The sequence below is a fragment of the Canis lupus genome, chromosome 36 (genome assembly GCF_011100685.1).
Source record: "Canis lupus familiaris isolate Mischka breed German Shepherd chromosome 36, alternate assembly UU_Cfam_GSD_1.0, whole genome shotgun sequence".
NCBI classification, from domain to species: domain Eukaryota; kingdom Metazoa; phylum Chordata; class Mammalia; order Carnivora; family Canidae; genus Canis; species Canis lupus.
The window spans coordinates 3,736,407-3,754,218 of NC_049257.1; the positions used below are offsets into that span (position 1 = coordinate 3,736,407).

At 37.4% G+C, this 17,812-nt stretch overlaps 1 long non-coding RNA gene across 4 annotated transcripts in view; it reads left to right on the top strand.

Annotated features, from left to right (window-relative positions):
- Nucleotides 1-17,812, top strand: part of LOC102152599 — a 60,586-nt gene that overhangs the window by 18,572 nt on the left and 24,202 nt on the right. For 2 of the 4 annotated variants that reach the window (XR_005384556.1, XR_005384559.1), the window contains exon 3: nucleotides 17,679-17,710. The exons of the other annotated variants lie outside the window; for them this stretch is intronic. This is a non-coding gene — a long non-coding RNA (uncharacterized LOC102152599). The remainder of the gene's footprint in view (nucleotides 1-17,678; nucleotides 17,711-17,812) is intronic. 4 annotated transcript variants of the gene reach the window in all.

Sequence of the window (17,812 nt, forward strand, 5' to 3'; positions counted from 1 at the left end):
CACATCTTGATTAGATTAAAATGCCTTTAAAGTTTGATTTTGTTATTGTGTTTTAGTTTGTGTTTTGAGGACACTACCAGTGAATAAAAACATGTGTGACACAATACAAGCTCTATCTACTCCTATTCCCTTTCTTCATCTCCTTCATTACCCTGAGCTGTAAAAACCTTTCCTGAGTATTTCCTAAGGAGTGAGTCAAATGCCTGTTCAAAAGACCTTGCAGTTATATACTTCATTCTCTGTAATTCTACCTCAGGAGCCTCTGCAGCTCAACATAGAGAAATACTTTTGTCAAATAAGATGGAGTAAAGTCACCTTGCCCTAGTCAAAGGAAATACGTAATTACCTTTTCCTCTTTCTTTCTTTCTTTCTTTCTTTCTTTCTTTCTTTCTTTCTCTCATTTGAATGTCTCATAGAACTCAAATAATTAGTAATAGTGAATACATTTCTAAGAAAATAAAGTTTGGCTAATCCAGAAAGTAAACACACAAGCAGACAATGGCATTAAACGAAAGCTACATAATAAAGTACTTCCTATGTCAAGGCGATCAATAAATAGTAGCCTCCTCCCATACCCAACTCCATCCACTATTTAAGGAGAATAAGAAGTAGAAAAAAAAATGTCACAATAAAGTTCATTTGTGTTTTGCTGACAATCTCAGTTCTCACCCCAGGCAACAATTCATTTCCATTGGGCCCTGTTGGGATATGGACTGTTTTCCAAAAGGGGTGCAGAGAGGTTACAAAGTAGCTTTCAGGAATATTTTTTGCTTATTGTGGGTGGAAAGAAAGAGTAGGCAAAGAACTCTGGGAACAAAATTGTCTCTCCCACTACTTCTAACAATTAAAGATTCATAGTAGTTAATGAGCTGTTCTTTTAAAGTGCAAAGGTCTCATGGGGTTAAGCCTCATTTGCACCTGAATGTCATTAAACAAATAATCGATTTTAGCTAAAATTCGAGGCAGAAATTTTGTGATACCAGGGAGATGTGAAGAGCCTTTTTGAGGCATAGGGGAAGCAGCAGAGTCCTCATAGCTAGAGGCGCTGAGGGAAGTGAGTGTCTGAAACTAGGGGAAGAGATGGCAGGTGGCAGCGGGATTTCAAAAGAGAGAGAGAGAGAGAGAGAGAGAGAGAGATAATGGCCAAGTTCAATGCTGACATTTTGATCTGAAGTCAGAGAGCAATGAGTGTGTGCACCACCCATATTCCAGCAGGATTTTCAGATGACTACATTCAGACATCTAGACTCATAATAATAATTTCTCTTATTTCCATACAAAAATTATAATCGCTACAACCATTTTGCAAGGCAGATATATCATCATTTCTCAGCTTAGGAAACCTGCATACAGAGAAGTTATATAGCCTCCTCGAGGTCATACCAAAGCCCGTAAATATAAGGGCAGAATTTGACCATAAATTTTCTTGACTGCAAAGTGTGCCTTGTTTTCAAGGAAGGCCCATGTACTTGGCAGGTTACAAATCTCATCTTCTTTCTCCTGGGCTCAATCTTCTCAGGCTAGAGCTTAATGGAATTTTTAGTTCAGCTCAATATCTTTCTGGTCAACCTATGCCTTCTCACAGGAGTGGGTCAAAGAGTGGAGAGAATTCAAACTGTGGATTCAGACACCCTGGAATCCACAGCTCAGCTCTGCCATTTACATGCTAGGTGGCTGTTAGCGTTTTTTTTCATCTGTAAAATAGATGATCATATCTAGCTTACAGTATTTTTGGTGTTCATTTGAGTTATCTATTGCTGTGTGACGATCACCTCATAATTTAGTGGCCTCAAAATTTTGGTATTTATTTGGCATAATTCCATAAACTGACCAAAGTCTGGTAGGGATAACTCATCTCTGCTCCACTCAGGGTCACAGCTCCAAGGCTGGGCACAGAATCACGTAAAGGCTCAGTCACTCACGAGTCTGGCAATGGATTCCGAGTGCTGTCTGATACCTCAGCTGGTGCAGAGAGCCAGAACATCTACACATGGCCTCTCCCGTGACTTGGCCCTCCTCATAAGGTGGGATTCCAAGGGTCAGCATTCCAAGAAAAAGAAGTCAAGTGGAAGCTCTATTTCTTTTTATACTCTGGCCTCAGAAGCCACACAGCATGACTTTTGCAGCCTTTTATTCTCTGATGTAGTCACTAAGGTCTACTCAAGTTTTAGAGGATGAGATATGTATCCTATTAATTGGCAAATGGCAACATCCTGGAAGAGCGTTTGGGACCAGAAGTATTGTGGAGGCTGCTCTTAGAAACTAAAATCTGCCACAATCCACTTTTGACCACACCAATTCACATCTCCTCCAGATGCAAAATAAACCCACTTTCTTTGCCATGATCCCTCTCTGAAGCTCATCAGGCTTGGGCTTGAGATCCAGGATCTTGTCATCAAAATCAGATGACATTCTTTGGGTGTAGTTCCTTGGGTTTAGCCTTGAGTGACTTTCCTCTTGATATGCAGATGTGTGAACTAAAGAGATGATTCCTTTATTCCACACACACCTGACATACAATAATGTGATAGGTGGAAGAAAACCATCAAATGTGCTCACATTCAAAATGAGGAAACTTGACAAAACACAGCTGTCACTGGTTCATTCCAAAATACAACCAGAAACAGTTACCAGTTCCTTGACCAGGACTCAGCCTTATCACCTAAGAGTTCCCCATGGCTCTTTGCCCTGTCTTTGGGCTTTTTCAACCCAGTACCTTATCTTTTCTATTCCATAAAATGTGGATCGTCTTTGCATCTGAATGATTTTCTTAATATGCTTCCTGCCCATAGATTTTTGGGGATCCAATGGTCTCTTAATTCTGTACTGTCTCTATCCTTTTTAGTACAAGAAGACAAAATTCCTTTAAACAATTTGTGGGTTTCTTATGAATCACTTTATAACCCACCCCATTATACAAAAGTAATATGTCCAAGTCTCACTGAGATAAGCCTTTTTTCCCAACTTGGGCTCTCTTGAAAGACACCCACCTTAAGATTCTCAGAAGCCCTATTGTTTTACAGAAGGAAACTATAAGGCACTCCTTAAGATTCTTATGGGTACTTTCGTCTATTTGAAATGGTCTATAAGGCACTATCTTAAAATTTTATGAGGCTTTAACAAATGGTTTTATATTTAGACCATGTTTTCCTGACAGCACCCTGGATTTGATCTCTGCTCAGAAGCCACATCTTAATTTTAGTATCATTTGCCATCTGGAGAGGCTGGGAATGAGAAACAGTTTTCTTTTCCAACCCAGCAAGTCCTGGAGACTTTATATATAACAGTTCTTTCTTTAGCTCATCTCTTTTCCTTACATTTTACTACAGGCAGCTAGAAACAGACAGGTGGCAAAGCATTCTCAACCCTCTTTCTGCAAATCTTCTTAGCTAGAAAATAGGTATGTTTCTTGTTTTCCACCTTACTGCAGGAGACATTGTTGCTAAACTTTCTATCACTATATTACAAGAGTCCCCTTTTCTCCAGCTTCTGATGCCATATTTCTCTCTTTCTTTTAAGTCTTTACCAACAGTCTTAGCAGGTCCATGAGGCTTCCTCTAATGGTCTCCTTGACCCCTTTAGTATTTCACTAACACTCTTACAGATGCTTCCCATTTCTGCCTGCCTCCTGGTCCTAAGCTGCTACTACATATATTAAGTTTAATTTTGGCCACACTCTACTCCCCGAAATTAAAATGTGTTCCAGCTGTCTACTGCTGCCTATAAAAGCACCCTAAAACTTAATGGCTTAAAAGAATTATATTTATTTTGCTTGAAAATCTGCAATTTGAGGAAGACTCTGTGGGTTGCTCATCTCTGCTCAACGCAGCCTTAGTGGGGGCATCTCAAAGACTGAGGATGAAATTAACATTTCACCTCTGCTTTATGATGGGTTTGGTACCCCAGATGGTAGACCTAAAGCCAGTGGATGACTCAGGGTGGATCCTAGAATCACCTGAGGGCTTCTTAATTCATATGTCTAATGGTTGATACTGGCTGTTCAGGCTGAGATCTTTACTGGGGCAGTTAGTCAGAATACCTACCCATGATCTGTCCATGTGTCCTAGGCTTCCATCATGTGGCTGAATTCCAAGAGTGAATATTTTGAGAAAAATAGTGAGCCAGATAGAATATGTATTGCCTTTCATGACTTAGTCTAAAAAGTTATGTATGTCACTTCTGCTGTTGTCTTGTCATTGAGATAGTTACACAGGTCCTAAGTTCAAGTGGCAGAAAAACAGATTTCATAGATAGGACAGTGACAAGTTTCTAGAAGGGCATGTGAGACCAAAAAAACATTCCACCACTTTTGGAAAATATAGTCTGCCTCAAAAGAGTTAAACAAAATAATTTATATCAAAAAATAGATGTTCAATATATGTCAGTTCCTTGTCTGAAGCAAAATAAACATTTCTATCTTCACCCAAAATATGGACTTAACATGGGCTATATTCATGATTTTTATTTATTTAAAGATTTATTTATTTTTAAATAAATTATTTATTTTTATTTATTTTTTAAAGATTTTTTTAAAAATATTTTTAAAGATTTTATTTATTTATTTATTTATTTATTTATTTATTTATTTATGAGAGAGAGAGAGAGAGAGACAGAGAGAGACAGAGAGAGAGAGAGAGGCAGAGACACAGGAAGAAGAAGAAGCAAGCTCCATGCAGGGAGCCCGACATGGGACTCGATCCCGGGTCTCGAGGATCACCCCCCGGGCCAGAAGCGATGCTAAACTGCTGCGCCACTGAGGCTGCCATATTCATGATTTTTTTAAAGATTTATTTATTTATTTATTTATTTATTTATTTATTTATTTATTCATGATAGACACAGAGAGAGAGAGAGAGAGAGGCACAGACACAGGCAGAGGGAGGAGCAGGCTCCATGCAGGAGCCCAACGAGGGACTCGATCCCGGGACTCCAGGATCCTGCCCAGGGCCAAAGGCAGGCGCTAAACCGCAGAGCCACCCCTGTTCATGATTTTTAAAGATAACTTGGATTTAATGTAAAATCTGGTTAGTATATATCTGTGTACATATATCTTTTAATATGGAGAGAAGCCATTAGAGTATTAAAATATCAATGACCAGGAAAAACATGATTGGAAACTATTTGCTGTGGTCTGCATCATAGAGTGCACCATTTTTTAAAATCTATTTCTCCTGTAGTGCTGAAGGTCAATTTTATAGATGTTTCCTATAGAGAAATTAGCAGAAAGATAAAGGAGCATTGATACAAAAAAAAAAAGTAAATTTTGTATCACTTTATAATCCAATCAATTTGCATTGTATATTCTGAAGCAAACACATATTGTCTCTTTGTTCCATCCTGTCCCTAAATAAGTTCTCAGAACTGAAAACAAAACCAATTTGCAGTAATTTAGCATTCCTATTTCATTAGAATGGCCACCAAAAAAAAAAAAAAAAAAAACGTATATTATGATAGTTCTGAAAGCCACTGTGTCAACCTGCCCCTTGAGGTTTTTTTTCCTTCAATTTCAATAAACAAGCTCTGGTGTCATGAATCTAGCCTCACAAGACTATAAACTAAATTTATGTGGATCATGAATCAAAGGTGACCAAGCCATGGGAAGGAGGAACTAATGAGTCAAAATTCTTTTCCTCTTCAATACCAATTCTCAACAGTGTAATTCCCAATATCTACTCCTTCTTGAGTAACAAAGGGTAGGAAATGAAAGAATACACACAATCAGAAAGGAGAAAAAAAGTGGAAGGAATAAAAGGGAGCATAAGTGCCACATTAAGAATCATGTCAAGCACCTGCCACTCCAGCCCCCACCATTCAAGAGGAGAAAAACATGATAACTGTCAGAAATAAGGTAGAAGTATCGAAAGTATATATAATTACCTACATTCACTAGAATAATAATCAATGGTCTTGTTCTAGAGTTCTGTAAAAATTGCAAATTTGTAAAGAACTAATATTAAAGATCCAAGTAACATAGGTGCCATACGAAACATTATGTTCAAGCTACATCTATGATGAAATTGAGCATTGTTGGTATGATTCTGGAGATCTTTGCACCGCGTACAAGTAGCCCATTCTTCAAAATGAATATCATTCATTATCTCCCATCATGTTTATACTAACCCATCAATATGAGCAAATGATCATGAAGCTCTTGTGATCTTTCTCTCAATACTTGTCCCCTAGTCATGCTTCATATTAGAAACACATTTAATAAATTGAACATGTCCAAAATTTTACTTTAGATATTTATTCTGTTGCACTTGACCTCATTCAGTTTTAATAAACTAAGTCCATAGAATAGATAAATTATTGGATAAATAATTGAAAAACAAATATAATACGTAAAACAACTTTAAAGCTAAAGAGACTTCTGCGGGCAGCCCAGGTGGGTCAGCGGTTTAGCACCGCCTTTAGCCCAGGGCCTGGTCCTGGAGACCTGGGATTGAGTCCCACGTCAGGCTCCCTGTATGTCTCTGCCTCTCTCTCTCTTTCTGTGTCTCTCATGAATAAATAAATAAAACCTTTAAAAAAATAGGAAATAAAGAGACTTCTGCTTCCATTCATAACAGACAAGCTGGTACTATAATCCTTCTACCATAAACAGTTAAAAATCTGAAATGGAGGAGTTAAGATGACAGAGTTGTTTAGTAGGGGGCCCTGAGCTTACCTTGTCCTTTGAACACAGCTAGAGCAACATCAAATCATTTTGAACAACTAGGAAATCCATCTGAGGATTAAGAAAACAATGTGCGGGCAGCCCGGGTGGCTCAGCGGTTTAGCGCTGCCTTCAGCCCAGGGCGTGATCCCGGAGACCCGGGATCGAGTCCCACGTCGGGCTCCTGGCATGGAGCCTGCTTCTCCCTCTGTCTGTGTCTCTGCCTCTGTGTGTCTCTCATGAATAAATAAATAAAATAGAAAGAAAGAAAGAAAGAAAGAAGAAAGAAAGAAAGAAAGAAAGAAAGAAAGAAAGAAAGAAAGAAAGAAAGAAAAAACAATGTGCACAATTGGAGGGAGAGAATGTGACAGATGTGAGGTTTGGAGCCATGCACTGGTGGAGAGAAAAGCCTTGGAGTGGTGAAGGGGAGGGAGCCCTTTTTGTGGAGAAAAGTCAGGGAGAGAGGGAGAGAATAGGAGAGGGAATGGCACATGGGTTTTATACAATATGCCATGGTGAGGGGATCCCCTAGGTTGCACTGGGAGAGCTCACTGCCCTTCTTGAAGTACATTTAGAAGGTAATATTTTGCCTCTCCAAAGACAAATGGCCCACCAGGAGCCATTGAGCAGCCAATCAGTAGCAGGGGACAGAGGAGCATTTAGGGGACAGATAACCTGGTCACAGCTTTTCCCTGTGCATCACAATAGACAACAGCCACCGTGCATGCACCACGTGACTGCTTTTCTGGGACAGAATGGTGCCACATGAAAACCTCCCTTCTGGGTGAGGTGAACGGATCTGTGCCTTACCAGGCACCTAAAGTTTTGGAGTTTTGAATCCCAGTCACCGGCCAGAGATAAAACACAGGAGAACTATGGCATTGGGTATGCCCATGGCCTGGGCACAGACAGGTTGGGGGCAGGGATCTATCTGACCAAAGCTTGGGACACAGGAGGGGAGGTTATTTGCCTTTCTGTGAGGGCCTCCTGAGCAGCAGCAGCTGTGAGTTCTCCTACCCAGGGATGAGAGGGCAGGGTGATGTCATCTTCCACCCCACCCTCCCCCACCCTCAACATAGTCAATTCAGAGAGTAACAGCACCTCCAGGGAAAATAGAGTCACTTACACCAAATCCCACCACTCTGTGCTTGGCAGGGGAATCTTTACCAGGGCAGATATGACTGTGAGTCAGTCCAGCCAGCCTCTCCCTCAGAAGACCAACACAGGCATGCCACATGTACCAGGTCCACTGATAGAGTGCTCCAAAGCATCAGCTTCAGGAGTCTGGTGGAAAGGGAGCCAAACTTCCTTCCTTCCTTCCTTCCTTCCTTCCTTCCTTCCTTCCTTCCTTCCTTCCTTTCTTTCTTCTTTCTTTCTTTCTTTCTTTCTTTCTTTCTTTCTTTCTTTCTTTCTTTCTTTCTTTCTTCTTTCAATTTTTAATTTTATTTTATTTTCTTCTTTTTTTCTCTTTTTCTTTGGAATCAGATTTATAGTTTTTTGTTCATTTCTTGGTTTGTTTCCTTTTCTCCCTTTTTGGATCAGGCTTCTTTTTTCTTTCTTTCTTTTTCTTTCTCCTTTTTTCCCCTTATTTCTTTCTTATTCTTTGGCATCAGGCTTATAGTTTTTTGTTTGTTTGCTTGCTTTTTTGTTCCTTTTCCTTTTCTCTTTTCTAGGATCAGGTCGGTTTTTTGTTTGTTTGTTTGTTTTGTTTTTGTTTTTGTTTTTTCAACCAGGCTAATCTTAACAAACAAATCAAAGCACACCTAGTTCAGGTCCAAAAACTCCCCACTGCAAGCAAGAAGGAACTCTGCAGAGAACTGATCTGTGGGAAAGAACAGCTAAAACACAGCAGAGTGCACAAAGCATACACCAGAAACACTTCCTGAAGCACTAGGCCCTGGACAACGTAGGACTCCTTCTTAATACAGCGTTACTCTCAGGAGCAGGAAACATAATACCTAGATGTAATGACAAGATGGAGGAATTCTCCTCAAAAGAAAGAATCACAGCCAAGGATTTGCTCAAAACAGATATAAACAATATATCTGAATAGGAATTTAGAACAACAGTCATAAGAATACTAGTTGGGCTTGAAAAAAGCATAGAAAACACCAGAGTAACCCTAGCTGGAGAGATAAAAGACCTAAAACCTAGACAGGGAACATAAAAAATGCTATAACTGAGTTGCAAAGCTGACTGAATGTAAGTTAAGGAACTAAGGGATTCTACAAAGCACAATAATATCTGTATCATAGGAGTCCCAGAAGAAGAAGAGTGGGAAAGGGGGCAGAGGGTTTATTTGAACAAATTATAGCAGAGAATGTCCCTGATCTGGGGAAGGAAACAGGCACACAAGTCCAAGAGGCACAGAGAACTGCCCTCAAAATCAACAAAACCAGGTCAACCCCGAGACATAGCATAGTGAAACTTGCAAAATACAAGGATAAAAGATAATTCTGAAAGCAGCTAGGGAAAAATGCCCTTAACCTACAGGAGTAGATACATAAGGTGAGCAGCAGAGCTGGCCACAGAAACTTGGCAGGCCAGAAGATAGTGACATGATATAGTCAATGTGCTAAGTGTCAAAAGCATGCAGCCAAGAATACTTTACGCAGCAAAGCTATCATTCAAAATAGGAGAGATAGAGTTTCCAAGACCAGCAAAAACTGAAGGAATTCATGAACATTAAACAAGCTCTGCAAGAAATACTAAGGGGGACCCTTTGGGCAGGAAAGAGAAACCAAAAGCAAGAAAGACTAGGAAGGAACAGAGACAATCTACAAGAATAGTGACTTTCCAGGTAATACATTGGCAATAAATTTTTATCTATCAATAATATCTCTGAATGTAAATGGACTCAATGTTTCAAGCAAAAGACATAGGGTATCAGAATAGATGAAAAAGAAAACAAGACTCATCAATATGCTGCTTACAAGAGACTTATTTTAGACACAAAGACATCTCCATATTGAAAGTGAGTGGGTGGAGAACCATCTATCATGCTAATGGACATCAAAAGAAAGCTAGAGTAGCCATACTTACATCAGACAAACTGGATTTTAAACCATAAGAGATTGAGAAGGGCACTATATAATAATAAAAGGGTTTGTCCAACAAGAAGACATAGTAATTGTAAATATTTATACCCCCAACTTGGGAGCAGCCAAATATATAAATCAGTTAATAACAGACATTAAGAAACTGATTGATTGATTGATTATAATACAATAATAGTAGGGGACTTTAACCCCTCACTCACAGCAGTGGACAGATTATCTAAGCAGAAGATCAAAACAGAAATCATGGCTTTGAATGACACACTGGACCAGATGGACTTAACAGATATATTCAGAGCATTTCGTCCTAAAGTAGTAGAATGCACATTCTTTTCAAGTACACGTGGAACATTCTCCAGAATAGATCCCATCCTGGGTCACAAGTCAGACCTCAACTAGTACAAAAAGATCATAGAACATATATTTTCAGACCACAATGCAATGAAACTTGAAGTCAACCATAAGAAAGAATTTGGAAGGACCGCAATACATGGATGTTAAAGAACATTTTACTAAAGAATGAATGGGTTAACAAGGAAATTAAAGAAGAAATTTAAGAATTACATGGAAGCAAATGAAAATGTGATAGTCCAAAACCTTTGGGTTGCAGCAAAGGTGGTCATAAGAGAGAAGTATATAACAATATAGGCCTTCCTCAAGAAGCAAAAATGGTCTCAAATATACAACCTAAACATACAGTTAAAGGAGCTAGAAAAAGAACAGTAAGTATAGCCTAAAGCCAGAGAACAAGGGAAATAATAAAGATTGGGGGAGAAATAAATGACACAGAAATTTAAAAAACAACATCAAGGGTAGAACAGATCAAAGAAACTAGGAGCTGGTTCTTTGAAAGAATTAACAAAATTTATAAACTCCTAGCCAGACTTATCAAAAAAGAAAAGAGAAAGGACCCAAATAAATAAAAATTATGAATGAAAGAGGAGAGATTACAACCAACACTGAAGAAATACAATTATAAGAGACTATAATAAGCAGTTGCATGCCAATAAATTGGGCAATCTGGAAGAAATGGGTAAGTTCTTAGAAGCATATAAACTATATCAACTGAAACAGGAAAAAAATAGAAAACCTGAACAAACCCATAACCAGCAAAGAAATAGAATTACTAATCAAAAATTTTCCAACAAACAAAAGTCCAGGGCTAGATGGCTTCCCACAGGAATTCTACCAAACATTTAAAGAATAATTAATACCTGTTACTCTGAAACTGTTCCAAGCAATAGAAATGGGAGGAAAACTTCCAAACTCATTCTGGGAGGCCAGCATCACCTTTAATCCAAAGCCAGACAAAGACTCCACTAAAAAGGAGAGTTATAGACCAATATCCCTGTTGAACATAAATGCAAAAAATTTTCAACAAGATACTAGCTAATCAAATCCATCAGTACATTAAAAGAATTATTCACTATGATCAAGTGGGATTTATTCCTGGGTTGCATGGGTGGTTCGGTATTCACAAATCAATCAATATGATATACCACATGAATAAAAGAAAAGATAAGAACCATATGATCCTCTTAATAGATGCAGAAAAAGCATTTGACAAAATAGAATATCCTTTCTTGATAAAAACCCTCAAGAAAGTAGGGATAGAAGGAACATACCTCAATATCATAAAAGCCATATATGAAAGACCTATAGCTAGTAACATCCTCAATGGGAGAAAATTGAAAGCTTTTCTCCTAAGAGGGAGGACAGAGATGTCCACTCTCATCACTGTTGTTCAACATAGTACTGGAAGTCCTAGCCTCAGCAATCAGACAACAAAAAGAATAAATCAGCAAAGAGGAAGTCAAACTTTCACTATTTATAGATGACATGATACTCTATGTAGAAAACCTGAAAGACCACCCAAAAATTGCTAGAACTGATACATGAATTCAGCAAAGTCAAAGGATATAATATCAATGTACAGAAATCTGCTGCATTTCTATACACTAACAATGAGACAGAAGAAAGAAAAATGAAAGAATTTATCCCATTTACAATTGCACCAAAAACCATAAGATACCTAGGAATAAACCTAAGCAAAGAGATAAAGATCTATCTGCTGAAAACTATAGACCACTTATGAAAGAAATTGAAGAAGGCACAAAAAATGGAAAATCAGTCCATGTTCATGGATTGGAAAAACAAATATTGTTAAAATGTCTATGCTATCCAAAACAATCTATATATTTAATGAAGTCCCTATCGAAATAACACCAGCATCTTTCACTGAGCTAGAACAAATAATGCTAAAATTTGTATGGAACCAGAAAAGAATCTAAATAGCCAAAATAATGTAGAAAATAAAAGCAAGGCAGGAAGAATCACAATTCTGGACTTCAAGCTGTATTTAAAAGCTGCAATCAAAATAATATGGTACTGGTTCGAAAACAGACACATAGATCAATGGAACAGAATAGAAAACCCAGAAATGAACCCAAAACTATATGGTCAACTAATCTTCAACAAAGCAAGGAAGACTATCCAATGGAAAAAAGACAGTCTTTTCAACAAATGGTCTTGGGAAAACTGGACAGCCACATTCTAGCCACATGAAACTAGACCACTTTCTCACCATTCACAAAAATAAATTCAAAATGGATAAAACACTTAAATGTAAGACAGGACCCCATCCTGATCCTAGAGACAGCAACCTCTTTGACCTTGGCTGCAGCAGCTTCTTACTAGTCATGTCTCCAGAGGCAAGGGAAACAAAAGCAATGAATAAACCATTGGGAACTCATTACGATAAAAAGCTTCTGCAGAGCAAAGGAAACAATAACAAAACTAAAGGCAATGATGGAATGGGAGAAGATATTTGCAAACGACATAACTGATGATGAAGGGTTAGTATCTAAAATCAATAATGAACTTATCAAATTCAATGCCCAAAAAACAAATAATCCAGTTAAGTTTTGGGCAGAAGACATGAATAGACACTTTTCCAAAGAAGACATCTAGATGACTAATATACACATGAAAAGATGCTCAACATCACTCATCATCAGGGACACACCACCTTCCACCACTCAGAATGGCTAAACTTAACAACTCAGGAAACAACTGGTATTGGCAAGGATGCAGAGAAAGGGGAACACTTTTCCACTCTTGGTGTAAATGCAAACTGGTGCAGCCACTCTGGAAAACAGTATGAAGGTTCCTCAAAAAGTTAAAAATAGAACTACCCTATGACTCAGCAATTGCACTGCTAGGTATTTATTCAAAGATACAAAAATGCTGATTCAAAGGAGCACATGCACCCTAATGTTTATAGCAGCACTATCAACATCAACAATAGCCAAATTATGGAAAAAGCCCAAATGTCCATCAACTGAAGAATGGATAAAGAAGATATGATATGTATATAATGGAATATTACTTGGTGATCAAAAAGAATGAAATCTTGCAATTTGCAACAATGTGGTTGGAGCTAGAGTGTATAATGCTAAGTGACATAACTTAGAGAAAGACAAAGACCATATGATTACACTCATATGTGGAATTTAAGAAACAAAAAGGTGAACATAGGGGAATGGAAGGAAAAATAAAATAAGATAAAAACAGAGAGGAAGCCAAACCATAAGAGACTCTTAACTAGAAAACAAACTGAGAGTTGCTAAGGGAGGTGGGTGGGAAAATGGGCTAAATAGATGATGGGCATTAAAGAGGGCACTTGGGATGAGTACTGGGTTTTGTATGTCAGTGAAGAATCACTGGATTCTGCTCCTGAAGCAGTACTGCACTGTATATTAACTAAATTGAATTTAAAATGTTAAATATCTGAAATAAATATATGTGCAATATAAGAGTGAAATAGAAATGTAAGGTTTTATATATAATATACATGTTTATATATATACATAATTATATATATATATTTATATATATACATAATATATATATATATATATATATATATGACATTTAACAATAGGACATACAGGATTATAATCCCTAAAACAAGGGAAACACATGAAACAAGCACGCCCATTATTGCCTGGGTTCTTTTCCCAGAGGCACTTCTTGGAGGAATGTGAGAAAGGAGGAAGCAGGCTAAGTGTGGCAGTTTGCTGATTTGTAGAGACAGAGACTGCATTTGAGAAGGCTAAGATAACTCATATTTGCAGAATAAGGGGGAGTTTTACAGAGAAATAGCTTCAAAAGTCTGCACTGAGAGAACTTTGAATCTTTTGTTAAGTGCTAAGACTACTTAGGTGGATTTTCGTAAGACAAGGCAAAGAACACATACTGAGAATCTGTGAACTGGACAATTTGCCAAGTTCACACAGGCTAGCAGATGTTTGAGTTCTGACCAGCAGAGTATAGAGAGTTTATCAAAACCTGGGGCACGTGGTTGAAATCCTAAGAGTCCCACTTTTCCCGTATGGCTAAAGTAGACCTAGGATTAGGCTACTCTAGACCTATCCTAATGAAGATTAAAACAATACTTGAAAGAATAAAACTATTCTAAATGCCTTCTAAATCAAACTTCAAATCTCCAGGGGAAAAAAATGACAATAAAATCTAGAAACTCAATTATTTAACCTATACAATGTCCAGAATCTAATTAAAAATTACTAGACATGCAAATAAAGAAAATATGATCCATAAACAAGAGAAAAGACAATTCAAAAAACATCCCTAGAGGAAGACAAAGATTTTATAAAAACACTTCAGGACTAAAATACAAAGTACACAAAGTAAAGTACACATGAAAATAATGAGAAGAGATACGGTATAAGAAAAAGATTTAAGTGATATTTCTCAAGGTGAAAAATACAATATTTCTGAAATGAAAATTTCACCAAGATGGTGTGTCAGGAGAGTGGAAAATGCAAAAGAAGGGAATAATGAACTTGAAGTCACAGGTAATCAAAATAAATCAAGTTTGGAGCACAGAGAGGAAAAAAAAAGCAGCAGAAAAAACAAACAGAAACTCAGTTACCAACAGAGCATTTCCAAGATGTCTCACAGGCGTGTATTTGAAGATCTCTACAAGAGAAGACAGTTCATGGGGTAGAAACATTCTGAAGAAATTATGGGGATTAGAAATTTTCCAGATTTGATGAAAACTGTACACATGCAGATCCAGGAAATCCACTGAAACAAAAGTAGAATATAAACAAAGAACTACACCAAGGCCCATCATAATCTGATTCATGAAGACATGGGGAAAAGAGGAAATCTTAGAACAGTATAAAAAGGCCACAACACAGGAGAAGACAAGAATTAATGCTGCCTTTCTTATCAAAAACAATGCAAATGGGGAGATAATGAAACAATGACTTTAAAGTACTGACAAAAGAGACTCACAAACAAAAAAAGAAACTGTTAATTTAGAATTCTATGTCCAATGAAAATATTCAACAATATTTGCAAAAAGGTATTTGCAGATTAACAAAAGCTGAGAAAATTCAATTCTGTACAAGGAAAGTTAAAGGAAAATTTTCTGACTGAAGAACATAATATCAGATTAAAACTCAAATCTAGGGGCCCCTGGGTGGCTCAGTCGGTTGGGTGTCTGCCTTTGAGCTCAGGTCATAATCTCAGGGTGCTGAGATCAAGCCCCTAAATGGGTTCCCCGTTCAGTGGAGAGTTTGCTTGTCCCTCTCTCTCTGCCCCTCCCCCCTGCTCGTGCTCTCTCTCTCTCTCTCTCAAATAAGTAAATGAAATATTTAAAAAAATAAATAAAATGCAAATCTACACACAAGAAAATGAAGATATAGTAAATATGATGGGAAATAATCTTCATTTAAAAGTCTTAAATTTGGGGCACCTGGGTGGCTCAGTCAGTTAAGCATCTGCCTCTTGGTTTCAGCTTAGGTCATGATCTCATGGTCATGAGATCAAGCCCTGTGTCCAGCTCCATGCTTAGTGGGGAATCTGCTTGCCCCTCTCCCTCTGCCCCTCCCCCCTCTCAAAATAAATAAATAAAATCTTAAAAAAACAAAAATTAAAATTTTAAATGTAATTTAATTTTTTAACATATAATTCACAGTTTAAAGCAAAAATTAAATCAATATATTGTGAAATTATAACATATATAAAAGGACATCATACAACAACAGAACCACAAAGGACAAGAGAAAGAAAATGAAAACCTGTTTTGTAAAGTTCTTACATTATATATAAAGTGATATGACAGTATTAAAGGTAGATTGTGATAAATTAATGATGCTCTAGGCTACATGATGCCATTTGTAAGCATAGGGAAGGCAGATAGAAGAGTAACGAGAGCAAAAGGTCCACTGTGGTGGACAGAGAAAGTGGATGGGCAGAAAGGAGATGGGGACAGGAAATGGTACCCTACTTCTACAAAAGTTTGTTTCAGGAAGGAAAGAAGAAATAATAAATAGCCAAGTCTATGTGTTTCTGAATGTCATCTTCCTACCTGATTGTAAATTTGGGGTATTTACTAAGTACTTTGTAGCAAATGGATTCTCAGTAAGAAGTTCATGATATCACCCATGTATTTCTGGTAAAGGAAAAGCTGACTTTGAGAAAAGTGCACTTCATGAACTAGTTCACGTATTATATAAAAGCAAAGATCTTGATTGCAGTATAGAATTGAAATGTGTTTTGCAGTCTTGCTTTTGCTCTGTGCAGAAAACTAGGCTCTATTTCCCTGTTCTGGTTCACTTCTATCTCTGTGTCACCTTGTGTTTTACTATTAAAAAAAAAAAAAAAAAAAAGGCAAACTCAGCAGTTCCTTTATCTTAAACTGCTTCAGTAACCAGCAGTTGCCACATTAAAAGCTTTAGCAGGAAGATTATAAAAATAGCCTAATGCTTCCTAGCAGGTAACTACTTTTGAACCAATTCTCCTTTCAGGGATGTAGCGAGGTCAAATCAAATGGCTAAGGAAGGACGGGCTATGGGAGAGAAGAAAGCTGGTTGACATTCAAAGGGCAAAAGTGCATTGTGTTTGGAATGTTTTGTGTAAATGTTAAACAGTGCCCACATTTAACCACCTGCTTCTTGTTTGGAAGAGTTCAAATGAACAATTTCAAGCACAATTGAGTAACACTCAAAAGAAAATCAAGTGTAATTTCCTAAATTGCTGAAGCAAGGGTTCTTCTATGAAATCACCATTAGTATTTCTAAGCCCAATTTGATTATATTTGAAATGTACTGCACACAGTTCAGTGGCACCTGGAAATTTTTCATGTGGAGATGGAATTATGAGGAAGACCTTTATAAATGCTTGTTTCTATGTGTGTGTTATAAAATTCATATTTGCAATAAAACCAAACTATTAAGGATAAAATCTTTCATAATCTTTAATTTTTTTATCTTCCTTGTGAATATATTCTGCTTTGCTTTTAAGACACATTAAAAAGTGGGGGGAAAGCACCATATAAAGACACCTACATCACACCAACTGTACAGCTCATCTTAAAATTCTTCACCTGTCTGCTGTCTCTAAATATCCAGCAATTAGAGAGGAAAGGTAATGGAGGAATCTTCAGGTCTCTTTGATATATCTCCTAAGAAGGTAACTTTTAAAATTCCTTTATGAAAGTGAGGCGTAGCTTCATTTTATTGTGCTTCAATTTATTGCACTTCACAGCTATTGTGCTTTTTGCAAATTCAAGGTTTGTGGCAACTCTGTGTTAAGTGAGTCCCTGAGTGCCATTTCTGTGACAGCATCTGCTCACTTTGTGCCTCTGTGCTGCATTTTGATAATTCTTGCAATATCTGAAAGTTCTTCATTGTTATTTTATTTGTTATGGTCATCTGGGGTCATAAACTAAGACTTGCTGAAAGCTCAGATGATGGCTAGCACTTTTTAGCAATAAGGCATTTTTAATTAAGGTATTTGCATTGCTTTTTTTAGATGTAATATTATTGCACACTCAAAAGACAATAGTAGAGTGTAAACATAACTTGTATATGTACTAGGAAACCAAAAAATTCATTTGACTCATTTTATTGTGGTATTTATTTGCTTTATTGCAGTGGTCTGAAGTTGAGCTAGGAGGATCTTCAAGGTATGCCTGTCCCAAAGTCCTATTATCATTGCTGCTTTAAGACCTTCAGTCTCCCTCAAAGGCAGGATCAAGCTTAAATGCTGTAATCTGAATTTATAAAAA